This window comes from Callithrix jacchus, chromosome 10 (assembly GCF_049354715.1).
Source record: "Callithrix jacchus isolate 240 chromosome 10, calJac240_pri, whole genome shotgun sequence".
NCBI classification, from domain to species: Eukaryota; Metazoa; Chordata; class Mammalia; order Primates; family Cebidae; genus Callithrix; species Callithrix jacchus.
Window position 1 is genome coordinate 73,350,044 of NC_133511.1, and position 12,100 is coordinate 73,362,143.

The window sequence follows — 12,100 nt, forward strand, 5'->3', positions numbered from 1 at the left end:
AAAAAGTTGTATTCTGTGGAGTTTGTTGACTCTCCAGCCTGCAGAGAACTAAAGGCCAGGGCTGTGGTGACTCCTGCCAGAGCTGGGGACACTATGCCAGAGTCCCTGGTGTCGCTGCCATCTGAGGCCTTCAGGGATTTTAAACAGCTTAACAGAGAAGCCAGTCCTTGGAGGCCCAGGCAGGGCCACAACCAAGCAGTACAACCAAAAGGGATTCAGGCCACACGCTGGAGGGAGGGGTTGGACTAGGTGTCCAGGGTTCAGTCCTCCCCAGTTCGAGAACCCATTTCTGCGGTCATACATTGCCAACGCTTTTCTTGGACCTCAGGTCCCAGCCCTTGGTGCTGGGCACAGGGAAAAGCTTCTTGACCTCGGCTTTTCACCAGACGGAACTTTTGTTTGGTGCCAACCACTAGAGGGACATCCACCCCAGGTCGCGAGTGTAGCGCGGCGGGACCTGTGGTGACTCGAGGCTTTCCGACCTGCTTAGGGAGGGTGGCTCAGAGACCACCTCAATTTTGCTGGGATCGCACGCGGGCTGAGGAAGTCGGGATGCTCCGAAGGCTTGCTGCTCTGGGTGTGCCTCAAATAGGGTTTTCTATGCTTTCTTCGCAATTGTCGGCCCAAGTTTCCTTCTTCCTCGCTTTCATTCCCTGCGGCCGGCGAACGGCGCTGAAAAGCCAGAGAAGCCCAGGAGACTGGGAACCGGAGCGCTGGGGACAGAGCCGGGCCTCCCCGCCACGGGAGCTGTGCTGGAGAAGGAGGCGCAGAAAGAGGAGCCGGGCGGGGCGGGACGGAGCGGAGCGGGGCTGCCGGGAGGGGGCGCGGTCCGCCGAGAGAGGCGGGACTGGAGCCGGGACGCGCGGCCCAGGGGGTGGGGACGAGGCAGGTTCGAAGGGGCGGGGCTGAGCAGGCCGGTCCCCTGCCCGGGAACGGGAACGTCGGCGGACGGGGCCCAGCGGGCCGCTCCGCCTCGGTGCCGGAGAGGGAGCGGGTGCCCGAGGCGTGGTCCCTGCGGCAGGTCCAGGGGTGGGGGCGCGGCGCTCCGGGAGGAGCCTCCCGCGGGTCCCCGCCCCGTCACGTGGGCGCCGGCTCCGGCCGCTGCGGTCCGTCCGCTGGTTGGTCGGCTGGTTGGCCGAGCGCTAGGTCCCGCAGTTGGTCGGTGGGCCGGTCGGGGGGCCGGTGGCCTGTTGCTCGCTGCTGGGCTCTCATGTTTGAAGGTGGGAGGGACACGGGAGCGGCCGGCACACCTGAGCCGCCCGGAGAGGAGCTGCGGCCCCGTACCCAGGTCAGTGGGCTCTCCCCACACCCCGGGCTCTCCCCACACCCCGGGCTCTCTGAGCGGTCAGGCTTGGGATACCGGTTGGGGGCATTGCCTGGGGAGTAGAGCGCCCCCAGAGCCACGAACCACGGGTCAGTGTCTCCGTGAGCCCCGGAGCTTGTCGCAGGCTCGAGGACGGGGACCCTTCGCCAACTCCCCTGGCCAGAAGCCTGGGAGGAGGGCAGAACTCCTGTGGGTTGGCTGCGAAACTCCACCCTACCCTGCCTGGGATCCGCCGACAGTCCGCACTCCTGCAGGTGCCAGCGTGGCTCTGGAGATGCGCAGGGAGGTGGGGTCCCTGAGTTCTGTGCGACGCGTCCCAGCCCTGCTCAGCCCCGAGAGCAACAGCGTGGACTAGGGAGCCTAAGGTGGTTGCAGAAGCTTTAGGTCTGTCAGCCTAGGAAACTCTGTTGGATACAGCGTGTGTGCCTCAGCTAAAGCCAGTTCTACAGTGAAATTGCAAAAATGCAGCACGCTTTTCAATATGTAAAGCCACTGCATCCCAGTAGACTGCAGGATGGGGACGGTCCTATTTAAAAGTGGGCTCCTCTTCACCTCCTCACATCAGACTCCAGACCCGCAGTTTTTCCTCAGAGGAAAATAAGATTATATAACTAGAGATCAGAACTTCCAGTGTTTGGGTAGGATTAAGACAGGCATTCTTGCCAGTGTTTAATCTTCTTAAAAAACGAATCTACTTATACTTTTACTTTTAGAGCAGCCAGATATCTCTTTCTCTTCATTTCTCACCTTTTTCAACCCCCTCAATTGATTATAATACAAATCTGAAGTACTTTCAAATTTTATAGTGTATTATGTGAAATGAATGGTCAGCTACAGAAAAGTAGTTGACTTTAGACATAATTCATCTTCATCGTATTCAGTCTGATTATTACAGGTGTATGGAAAACACTAAATGTTATCTAATTTAGAAATTATTTCTCTCTCGGGCTTGAGAGGCATCCCATTTACCCTCTGCTTAAACTCATATCTAAATAACTTTGAAGTGGGAGATGGGGAAGATTGATGAGGTTTTCACTGATTGCATTTATCCATGTTTTATTGATCATATTTCAATTATTAGTGATACTACTTTAAGATTTGGTGATGTGACAGTTGTTAGCTTATTGCTACTGGAGAGACAAGCTGCTTACCGTGGTGCCTTCTTTACTGGGTAGCTAAGGGAGATGCGCTTTGACTTTAAGACTAAGTGGAAGGAGATCAATGACCAGGCGGTAGGAACAAAGTTGTGGGAATTCCTATCTTTCATCTGAGCAGGAGACTCTTGGACAATTTTAAGAAAGGGTGATGTGATGGACCTCAAAGGATTCCTCCTGGGTTTTTCAAGGCAGAGAAGTATAGAGTATGGCCTGGGCTGTGACAGCTATGTGGGCAGGCAGGCATGGATTTACCATGAGAAGTGGCCAGTGGTCCAGCTTGGCTCTTATGGCAAGTGCTAGACAGTAAAGCTGGTGACAAGGCTGGGAAATGGTCCCAGCTGTCCAGTGCAGAAGTCTGCACTTGGTCTGAAGACACAGCAGGGGCCTGACTGATGATTCTGTGAACTTCTCAAAGTCAAAGACCTTGGTCCTTGACCCTCCCAATTCCTAGCCTGATACAGAGAAAATTCAGTAAATATTTGTAGAGTGAATGGTCTGACAACACTGTAGAGCAGAGCTTCTTAAACTTCAACAAGTTTCAGAATCTTGCAGAAACCTTGTTCAAATGCAAATTATGATTCAGTAGGTCAGGGGTGGGACCAGATAGTTTGCTAACAGATTCCCAGGAGCATACTGACCTTTTCCCTATGTATAGCAAGATTTAGAATAGCAGTTTGCAAACCTGGCTATGCTTTATAATCGCCAGGGGAGTTTTGTAAAACGTTTAGATTAAATAGTCAGAGATGTTTTTATCAGGTTCCCTTAGGCGATTCTGTTGACAAACCCGAAGGCAATTGCTGCAGTGGCAAAGTTCTGGCAGTGCTGTGGGAAGCAAAGTCCAAGGGAAAAAGACTGTGGGGGCTGTGAGGCTGGATGGGAAACTGGTAGGCTGATTCAGGGTAGAAGGGATGAGGCCTTATTTGAGCCTGAGAGTGGTGAGGCTTTGGAGAGATAGAATCTGTAGGACAGAGGACTAGGGAATGGGAGGTGTCAGTCTCCAGACTGATAGATGGAATGAGAAGTGAGGAGAGAGAAACCATTCTGGGAAGATTCAGCTTTGGGCCTGAGGAATGGTATGGCCTTTAGACTGTAATGTTTAAGGTAAAATTTAGAAAAATTTAGAAGTGGTTTTTGACTTGGCCATAAGAGCTTTTTTTTTTTTTTTTCCTGAAATGCAAATCTGCTCATGATGCTGTCATGTTTGAAATCCTCTGGTGGATCTCCTAATGCAAGATATAAGAAGGAAGTGCTAATATAAACACAACTGACAAGGTATTTAAACATTTATTCCATTCCACAGCCTGTTCATCCCCATTCAAGATGTGACACGCAGTCACCCCTTGATGTGGGCACAACTAGCCAAAACTTTTGTCAGCTTTGTGTATTCCTGAGTCACTATTTTTTCTGCTTCCTTCTTCCTCAGAGGAGCTCCACTTCCCTTGGACTTTATGTTTCTTAGCATCATTCTTTAGTTCCAATGCTCGATGACACCTATGTGTCTATGTCTTCATGTAATCTATACATAGTTCTAGGAAAGGTGGGCTTTATCCTTTATATACCCTTAAAGCCAAGTCTTGTTTGACTTCGTGGATCTTCACAAGCTTCATTCTCTTCTCCTAGGATAGGAGGACAATCTGTTTAGCTTTAGGCCCAGATCTCTTCAGCACCTTGAGTTCCAGGAGACTGCTGACTCTGAGCTTTGTCTTCTGCAAATGTATGATTTCTGTTCGCCTTAAGGTCCTTGGCTTGGTGCTCCTTGGTAATTCTTACTTTCATTTCCTCTCTCTGTCATGTTCACGCGTACACATTTATGCACATTGAAAGTTGGGCATTCATTGTGCATGATGCTTTTAATCACCCTGCCCTACGTTGTATAGAAATCATGACCCCTAACACACTTGTAGGTGGGAGGCCTAGACACAGAAGGAATAGGGCTGTCTCTCTGATAGGATAAAATATACCATCCTTGTATGGCGTTCAAAGCTCTGCAGTGGTGGGCCCTACTTTAGCTATCCAACTGTATCGCCACTGTTCCCCAAACTGAAAAGCTGAATAATTTCTATTGTTTTGTGCTTCTCTGTCTTTGCATACACTATTTTATCTTCCTGGAAAGCCCTTTTGTCACTGTTCTGCAAGGTGGATAAACTCTTATTAATTCTCAGGATGTAGATCAAATTCTTGAAACCCCATTGCCCCTAAGTCATTTTTGCTCTTCTGTTATGTACATATCACATCAAATACAGATCTGCTATGCTATTTCATCACTTTATGTGTATGTCTCTATCCATACCCCTCCTAACTCTAAGCTGCTTTAGGGCTGTATCAGCCCTTGTGCGTGGCCCCACACTTAGCAGATGTTCAGGAAGAGTCTGTGGTAGACATGGGCCTTGAGCTGGCTGGCTTTGCAATGTTTATTTCAGTAAAGAGGGAAAGAGGCTGGTTATTTTGTGTGGTAGATAAGAGAAGAAACAGGAGCGGAAGCTGAAAGACTGGGAGGAAGGACAGATCCAGTGAAGTGTGGGCCCACATGGCTAGAGTCATGGGGTTGAGTGGACACCAGGAGAGGTGAGGCTGGAATCTCAGGCTGGGAAGAGATCATGGAAGTCCCTGAAAGTTGGAGCTAAATAATTTAAATTTTATTCTGATGACATTGAAGGTTCCATACTCAAGTATGGAAAAGACATGGTAAAACTATTTGTTCAGGATGATTCTGGCTGGGAAGGGCAGGTTGGAGGGACAGGGAGGAACTTCTTATGAACACAGGCTGTTAGAATAACCCATTGAGGTAGCTTAGGACCTAAATCAAAGCAATGGCAATAGGAATAGAGAGAAGGGAGCAGAGGCAAGTGAGCATGCCAAGAAATCCAGCAGGATTTGGTGGCTGATTGGATTTGAGGGAGAGAGAAAAGAGTCAAATTGGATACTGACATTGTGTGTTAGTTTGCTGGGAGAAGAATGAGGCAATTGTTAATAGCATGAAAGCATGGAGGAACTTCATGGAAAGGGGAAGGGAACTGAGAGTGGTTGATTCTTCTGGAATCAGAAGGGAGCCTTGGGTAGTTTCTTGATTGCCCATTATATGTTTACCCATGAGAAGATGGTGAAGCCCAGAGAGACCTATCCAAGATCACTTAGCTCTTGGTGGTAGAACCCAGGCCTCCTGCCTTATGGCCTAGGCTTCCATCTTCTGTAGCACATGAGTTTAGCCAGAGGAGAGCTGCCAGAAGGTCCAGATGGAGATTGCATTAGGCAATGAAAAATGGGAATGAGACCAGGTTTGGGGTGAATTCAGCCTGCAAAACAGCTAAGGCTGGAGTCTTACAGGTCTAGCACCCAGACGGGAACTGTCTGCTGGTTGCCAATGCCATAGGGGCCCAAAGGCTCATGAGGCCTCCTTTTTGCTCTGTGGCCTAGTTGTATATGGGGCTGATGGGAGGTAGGAAGTACTTTTAGGGTATCAGCACTGTTATAATTATTATGTTCAATGTGGGCACATGTGTATTAATTTTCTTCTGTGAATGTAACCACCCATCAATGTATCAATTCCATGGAAAATAGTAGTCCAAGGCCCAAACACCTCCCCTACTCAAACTTTAGGGACACATCAATTGCCTGTTACAGTGTTGGAGTGGGGATGGGGGTGTAGGGAACAGCTAGCTAGGAAAGGCAACCAGGCATAAGGACCTCCTCTAAGCCGGAGCGGGTATAGAGCCAGGATCACAATTCAGATGGCCCAATGAGGGAAACAGCTCCTCAGATGAGGAGCGAGGATCTTATCTTGAATCTGCACTGCTGTCAAGAGACTCAGTGGCCCTGAGGCTGGAGTTTCTCAATCCTCCTCACCCTGCCCTTCCACACTTCACTGCCCAGTCAGGCTCCTCAGCCTCCAGCCTCCCAGGATGGAGTCTTGTCTTGCCATGCACCCTGACATAGCGGTCACTTCTATTTCCTAAGGAAGAGCTGGGTTAGTGAATGTGAAACATTTGGATTATTGTCTGAGATGTGGTAGTTGCCAAATAAAGACATATACATAAAGAATACTAGGAGTCAACTTTGAGGGAAGACTTGTCAAGACTCCCTTTCTTTTTTGAGCTTTGTAGTGGAGTCTTGCCAGTTTATACCTCATCTTGTTCTGAAGGTTTTTTGTTTTCGTTTTTCGTATTAAGACCAAAATGTGTGCACAAGCCTGCTCGCCCATGGTAAAGTGTCAGGGACAGCCACAAATTGCACAGATTACAGACTTAGATTTGCGTTTTTAATTTCTTAGTAAGTAGGTGGGTGGAGGATCTACTAATGCATCTCCAGGAAAGGCATTTGTGAGCCCAAGAGAGGCTGTGGGGAATAGATCCCACATTGCCTCTTCCCAGGCTTGTGGCCTCATTGATGTACCCAGGTGGCTTTGCTTTGAGTATATTTCTTTCCTCCTGGGAATGAGGACAGGCATAGGGAAGGAAGTGATCCAGATCTCAGGATTTCTCTGCCTGCTTAGGGATGCCAATGAGGGGTGTTTAGTGGGGATACTATTGCCCCTGCTGTCCAGGGTAAAGTTACGCTTCCGCAGTGACTTATGTGCATGGTTGAAATTCAGCCACCACATGTAGCCGGGCCTCTCACTCTGATCTGGAGGACCACTCCTGTGACTGCACAGGGTATCCCAAGAGGTCTTCTTAGTAAACTTCTCCAAGTTGCTTCTGGCAGAAAGGTTCAGAGAACTCTGCCAAAAGGAACTACTTGGTTGACAGCTCTGTGTATGTGTGTGTGTCTGTGAGTGTGTATGTGTGAGAGAGAGTTGTGTAGGAACCAAGAGGTTTTGTTATAGGGACAAGGGGGACAGAGAGAGAGTAGAGCCACAACTCAACCCAAAAATGGGTTACCTCTTTTTTGCCTGCTCAGACAAGAAAGCCTCTCTATTCAGGAGCAACAGTTTTCTTCTCCCAGCACCCAAGTCTATATTCCCTCCTAATCAAAGACATTTTTGCACGAATAGCTAGCTCAGTGCTGGACTGCTTCATGGAGGCAGTGGAGGTGTAAACTGACCCCACAGAAAGTTTCTTCCACAGGAGAGAACAGAGCAGAACTTCCAACTTTGCTGGGTTTGACAAATGGCTTGTTTCATGAGGCGTGGGTAGTGTTATTCTCATTTTATGGGAATCAGGTGCCAGAGAAGTAAAGATACTTTTGAAGGTTCCAGAGTATTTAATTTAAAGTAATTTATTGTCCAAACTGAACACTTTTGAAAGTGAAAGGAGGCACATAAATGCTAAACTGGGTGGGTCCTGGAGATGATCAGGATCAGGCACATTGGGATGTGTGGTTTCAAATTCAATGTTCAAAACTCCAAATCCTATGAGCAACGCAGGCAGGAAAGGGAAGGGTCGGGGTGGGAGGGTGGATTGGCTTAAGGGCATGGAAATTGATTTGGGGTAGGAATGGCACATTCTTCTAAGGCAACATTTTACCAAGGCAAAGGAATAGTTCTTGACTCCGACACCTGACCTTGACTGGATGTCATGAAAAAGTTTTATTACATAAGCTCTTCCTGTGACCAACCAGCCAAGACATCTGGTTCTTAGATGCATGTGCTCACCTGGTAACAACAGCTTTGTGTGTCTGTCTGGGCTTTCACTATGCCTGCTCACTGGTGCGGCGCAATGTCCTGGGCAGGGATTATTGTCCTGCTTCTGGAGATGAGGAAACTGACTCCTCTTGCCTGCCTCACCCCCTCATTCTATCATGGCAGGCAGCAGGTTTTCCTCCAGCATGAGGATTTGGCCTGCCTAACTCCTGAGGATCCTGGTAGCTCTAGAGTGGAGAGTTTGAATCAGGTAGTCCTCCATTAAAATGTCAGCTCTACACAAAGTTCCTGTTGCTCCTTTGAGCAAGTTTCCTTACCTCCTTGAGCTTTAGGTTCCTCATCTATTTAATTGGAACAACAATAGGCCAAATCATCCGTTGGTTGTGAAAATTAAATGAGATGAAATGTTGACTCCAGTGCTTGGCACATTGTAGGCAGTCAGTAAATGCTGTTATTCCATTCTCAGGAAGCCTGAAAGAAATAGTTTGTCAAGAGATATTTGGATCATCCAGAGGGCTTATCCTGAAATTTCAGGTGGGAAGTTACATGCTCTGGGCTTTCAGATATGACACTGAAAGGGCCGCCATGGTGGAGGTGAGCAGAAAGTCCAGGAGGCAGAAGTACATGACAGGGTAGAGAATAGCCTGGATTCAGATGGCTGTTCACCCACATAACAGGACAAAAGCAGCAATCAGAGAGAACACAGAGCCCAAACCAGCTGGACGAGATGTGGCAGGGGTAAGTGCAAAGTCCTGCCCTTAGGCCCTGAAAATCAATTCTGTGAGTGTCCTGTGTGGAAAAGCCCAACACATTGGCTTAGCCTGGCTACATTAATTGAAGTCCTGGGGTTAGATCTTGGTGGAGGATCTTTCCCTGCGTTGGCTGAGACTGGCCACACCTGGAGGTGATGCTCTGGCTTCCGCACTTTAGGGGAGAGACCTCAAATGCTGCAAAGCCAAGTCTCCCTGTTTTACAAGCTTTGTAGGGGCCCAAGACAGTCAGGAAGATATAAGGGAATGACTGCTATTTTCAGGTGGGCGAGGGGCCCAGCATGTTCTGTGTTGCTCAGAGGGCAGAGCTGAAGGCCTATGGTAGTGATGGCAAGGAAAACTGAAGACAGGGCAGATTCTACTTTAACATAATGTAAGAAATTTTAAAGAACTCAAGCTTGTCTCTAGGGCCAAACAGCTGTTTTAGAGCAGATATTGGTGTCTACCTGCAAAGGGTACTGTCCAAGCAGTATTGACTGGAGAGGAGTTTATGAAATAACAGGGAGGAGGGCATACTGAAAGGTTATAGGTCTGACTAAAGTGCTGTAGGATTTTGGCAAAGGGAAGACTTTGTGGATCAACCAACTGGGGTGGGATCCTGGGGAGCCAGGAAGAAAAAGCTCTGTGAGGATCCCTGGTTGTCAAGTGAGTAAAAGGCATAGAAGCCCAAGTGAGCAAAGTGGGATCAAGAAATAATAAGGAATCCAGCTTAGCTAGACTATTCCCATTGTTAAAAGTCAAAGAAAGAAGTTGGGACTCTGAGGGAGAAAGGAACTTGAATGCTGAACTAAGAGGCTAGACTTTATCCTGTCGGTAGTGGGGAATAATTGGTGGCTTCTGAGCGGAAACGACTTGCAGCAAAATGTAGGCTGGAGTGAGGGTGGGAGGCTGAGGAAAGAGCAGCCTTAAAGCTGTGCAGAAGCTTCTGTATCCCGAGTCACAGGCTGAACATCCCACTTAATGGCCAGGGCTGGGAGAGGGGAAAGGCTCTGAGCAAATGTCTTTGTGGGCTGAAAATGAGACTGTGATCCCAAAGAAGCAACTGGCCTGTGTGTATTCTTTGCTGATGCCTACCTTGGCCCAACCACCTGACTATGGCCTGAAAGCTGTTTTAGACTCACTTGCCACCCCTTGAAGATTTTGAGAACACACTGTCTTGAGACCTGGAGAACCAGGGCATGTGGTGTGAGACAGCTGGGTTCACAGCATCCTAGAGGGCATAGCAGGTATAGAAGGGAGTGATCCAGGAGGACACTGGTCACAAGAATGTCCTCCTGGATCACTCCCTTCTATACCTACCATATCCTGGGAAGTCTGGCTGTCTGCAGCTTGGGCCACAGAGCGAGCGAGGTTCCATCCCCGGGAGGAGGCAAGGAAAGGATGTGGGCACCAGGGCCTCATTCAAGTGGGCTGAGGTTTTGGGTAGGGTGTGGTGTATGGGAGGAATGAGTGCTGTGGTTAGGCAATGTGGATGCCTGAGCGGCATGATACCTTGGTCTGGGTGGCAGGGAAGGAGTATGGCAAGAATGGTAGGAAAAGTGGCCATGGAACCCCAAGGTCAGAACTGGCCCACTAGATCGGGGGAAACTCCTACCCGTTAGCAGCAGAGGTAAAGCATAATTCTTAAGTACTGTGGAATCAGTGGGCTTATGACATTATTTCTTATTTCAGCTTCTAAATAATATTTGAGCCATCCTCTATGCTGAGAATGGTGACGATGGTACCACAAGATGATAGACATCTCCCCTGCCTGAATGGAATTTAAGAAATGTTTCCCCTGGCCAGGCACAGTGGCTCATGCCTGTATTCCCAGCACTTTGGGAGGCTGAGGCAGGCAGATCATGAGGTCAGGAGTTCAAGACCAGCCTGGCCAACATGGTGAAACCCCACCTCTACTAAAACTGCAAAAATTAGTTGGGTGTGGTGGCAGGCACCCATAATCTCAGCTACTCAGGAGGCTGAGGCAGGAGAATTGCTTAAACCTGGGAAGTGGAGGTTGCAGTGAGTTGAGATTACACCACTGCACTCCAGGCTAGGCTACAGAGCAAGACTCCATTTCAAAAATAATAAATAAATGTATCCCCTCACTCAAACTGATAGTAGTAACTGCTGAGAAAATACAATTAATATTCAGAGAAAGATGTTGGGGAACCTGGCTTGCTGAGGAGGTGGTATTTGAGGTGTGTCCTGAAGGAAAGACAGGGACAGGAGACACCTTTTTCTATGGGACTGAAGGGAATTGCTGGCAGAGGGAACAGCAGTGCACAAAGGAAGGCATGAGTAATGCCAATTAAGGGGCACCTGTGAAAAACAGCTGGAGGTGTGGTTTGGCTAGAACTGAAGAGTAAATGAGGTTAAATAGGGCACCGGGGATTGGAAATTGCCGTCTATGAAGTACCCATCATGCATCAGGCATTGAGCACAGAGTCTGTGCTCTCTTAAATTTCAAAGCAGCCTTTCAGGGCTTTAACTGAAGAGGAAATTGGCTCTGAAAAGTTGCTTGATCATCCCAAGTTTCCCTAGCTGGTGAGTGGCTGAAATAAGATTGATGCCCAGTCTGCCTGATCCCAAACTCTGTTCTTTCCATTTAATCTTGCCGCCATGTTTAGAATCCAGATTACACAGTCTCAAATTTACAGTGAAGACCTGTTCTTACCATATTGGGGCAGGAAGATGGTCAGATGGCACATGGCAAACCACATTAACCTTTGAGAGGCCGTTGGTGAACATGGCCAGATTGTTTCAAGGCATATCTCAGTTCTAATACATATATATGTATACAGTTAATCACTAACTTCCTAAATACAGTTTACACATTACAATAGAAATTGTACTCCCAGACTGCTACAGGCAATTTCTGAGTTGCTGGCTGAATTCCAATATTTTCTCAACCCTTCAATACAGTATATTAGAATGGAGCAAGATAAGCCTGAATCCTCTCTAATTTATACAAAAAGCTTCTATCATTAGTAACAAGTTACCTACAACCAACCTTACCTGTTATAGGATACCAAGAGTGGTAACTCGAAGTGGATTAGAAGGGTGGGATGAAAGTAAGAGTCAGAGAAATGTGGGCAGTAACCCAGGTGGGGCTGTGGGGGTGGAGAGGAGGGGCTGACGCAGTTCAGTAAGTGTTTGCTGAGAGCCTGCCCACACAGGGGTGTAGAGTGGGCACTGGGATACCTGCATGAAAGGAGAGCATTGTTTTCACAGATAGCATCTTCAAGATCTGAGCAGGTGGGTGTTGGTGGGGGCTGCCTGCTTAAGTTGGGGT

At 48.2% G+C, this 12,100-nt stretch overlaps 1 protein-coding gene across 13 annotated transcripts in view; it reads left to right on the forward strand.

The window, feature by feature from the left end:
• The first annotated feature begins 1,117 nt into the window (after window positions 1-1,117).
• Window positions 1,118-12,100, forward strand: part of PPFIBP2 (PPFIB scaffold protein 2) — a 141,655-nt gene continuing 130,672 nt past the window's right edge. For 10 of the 13 annotated variants that reach the window (XM_078340423.1, XM_078340425.1, XM_017977875.4 and 7 more), the window contains exon 1: window positions 1,118-1,288. The gene's annotated coding sequence lies outside the window, so the exon portion shown is untranslated. Of the gene's footprint in view, window positions 1,289-3,714; window positions 3,754-12,100 lie in introns of all 13 variants that reach the window. The other 3 variants (XM_035265687.3, XM_078340422.1, XM_078340424.1) reach the window with 1 other exon arrangement.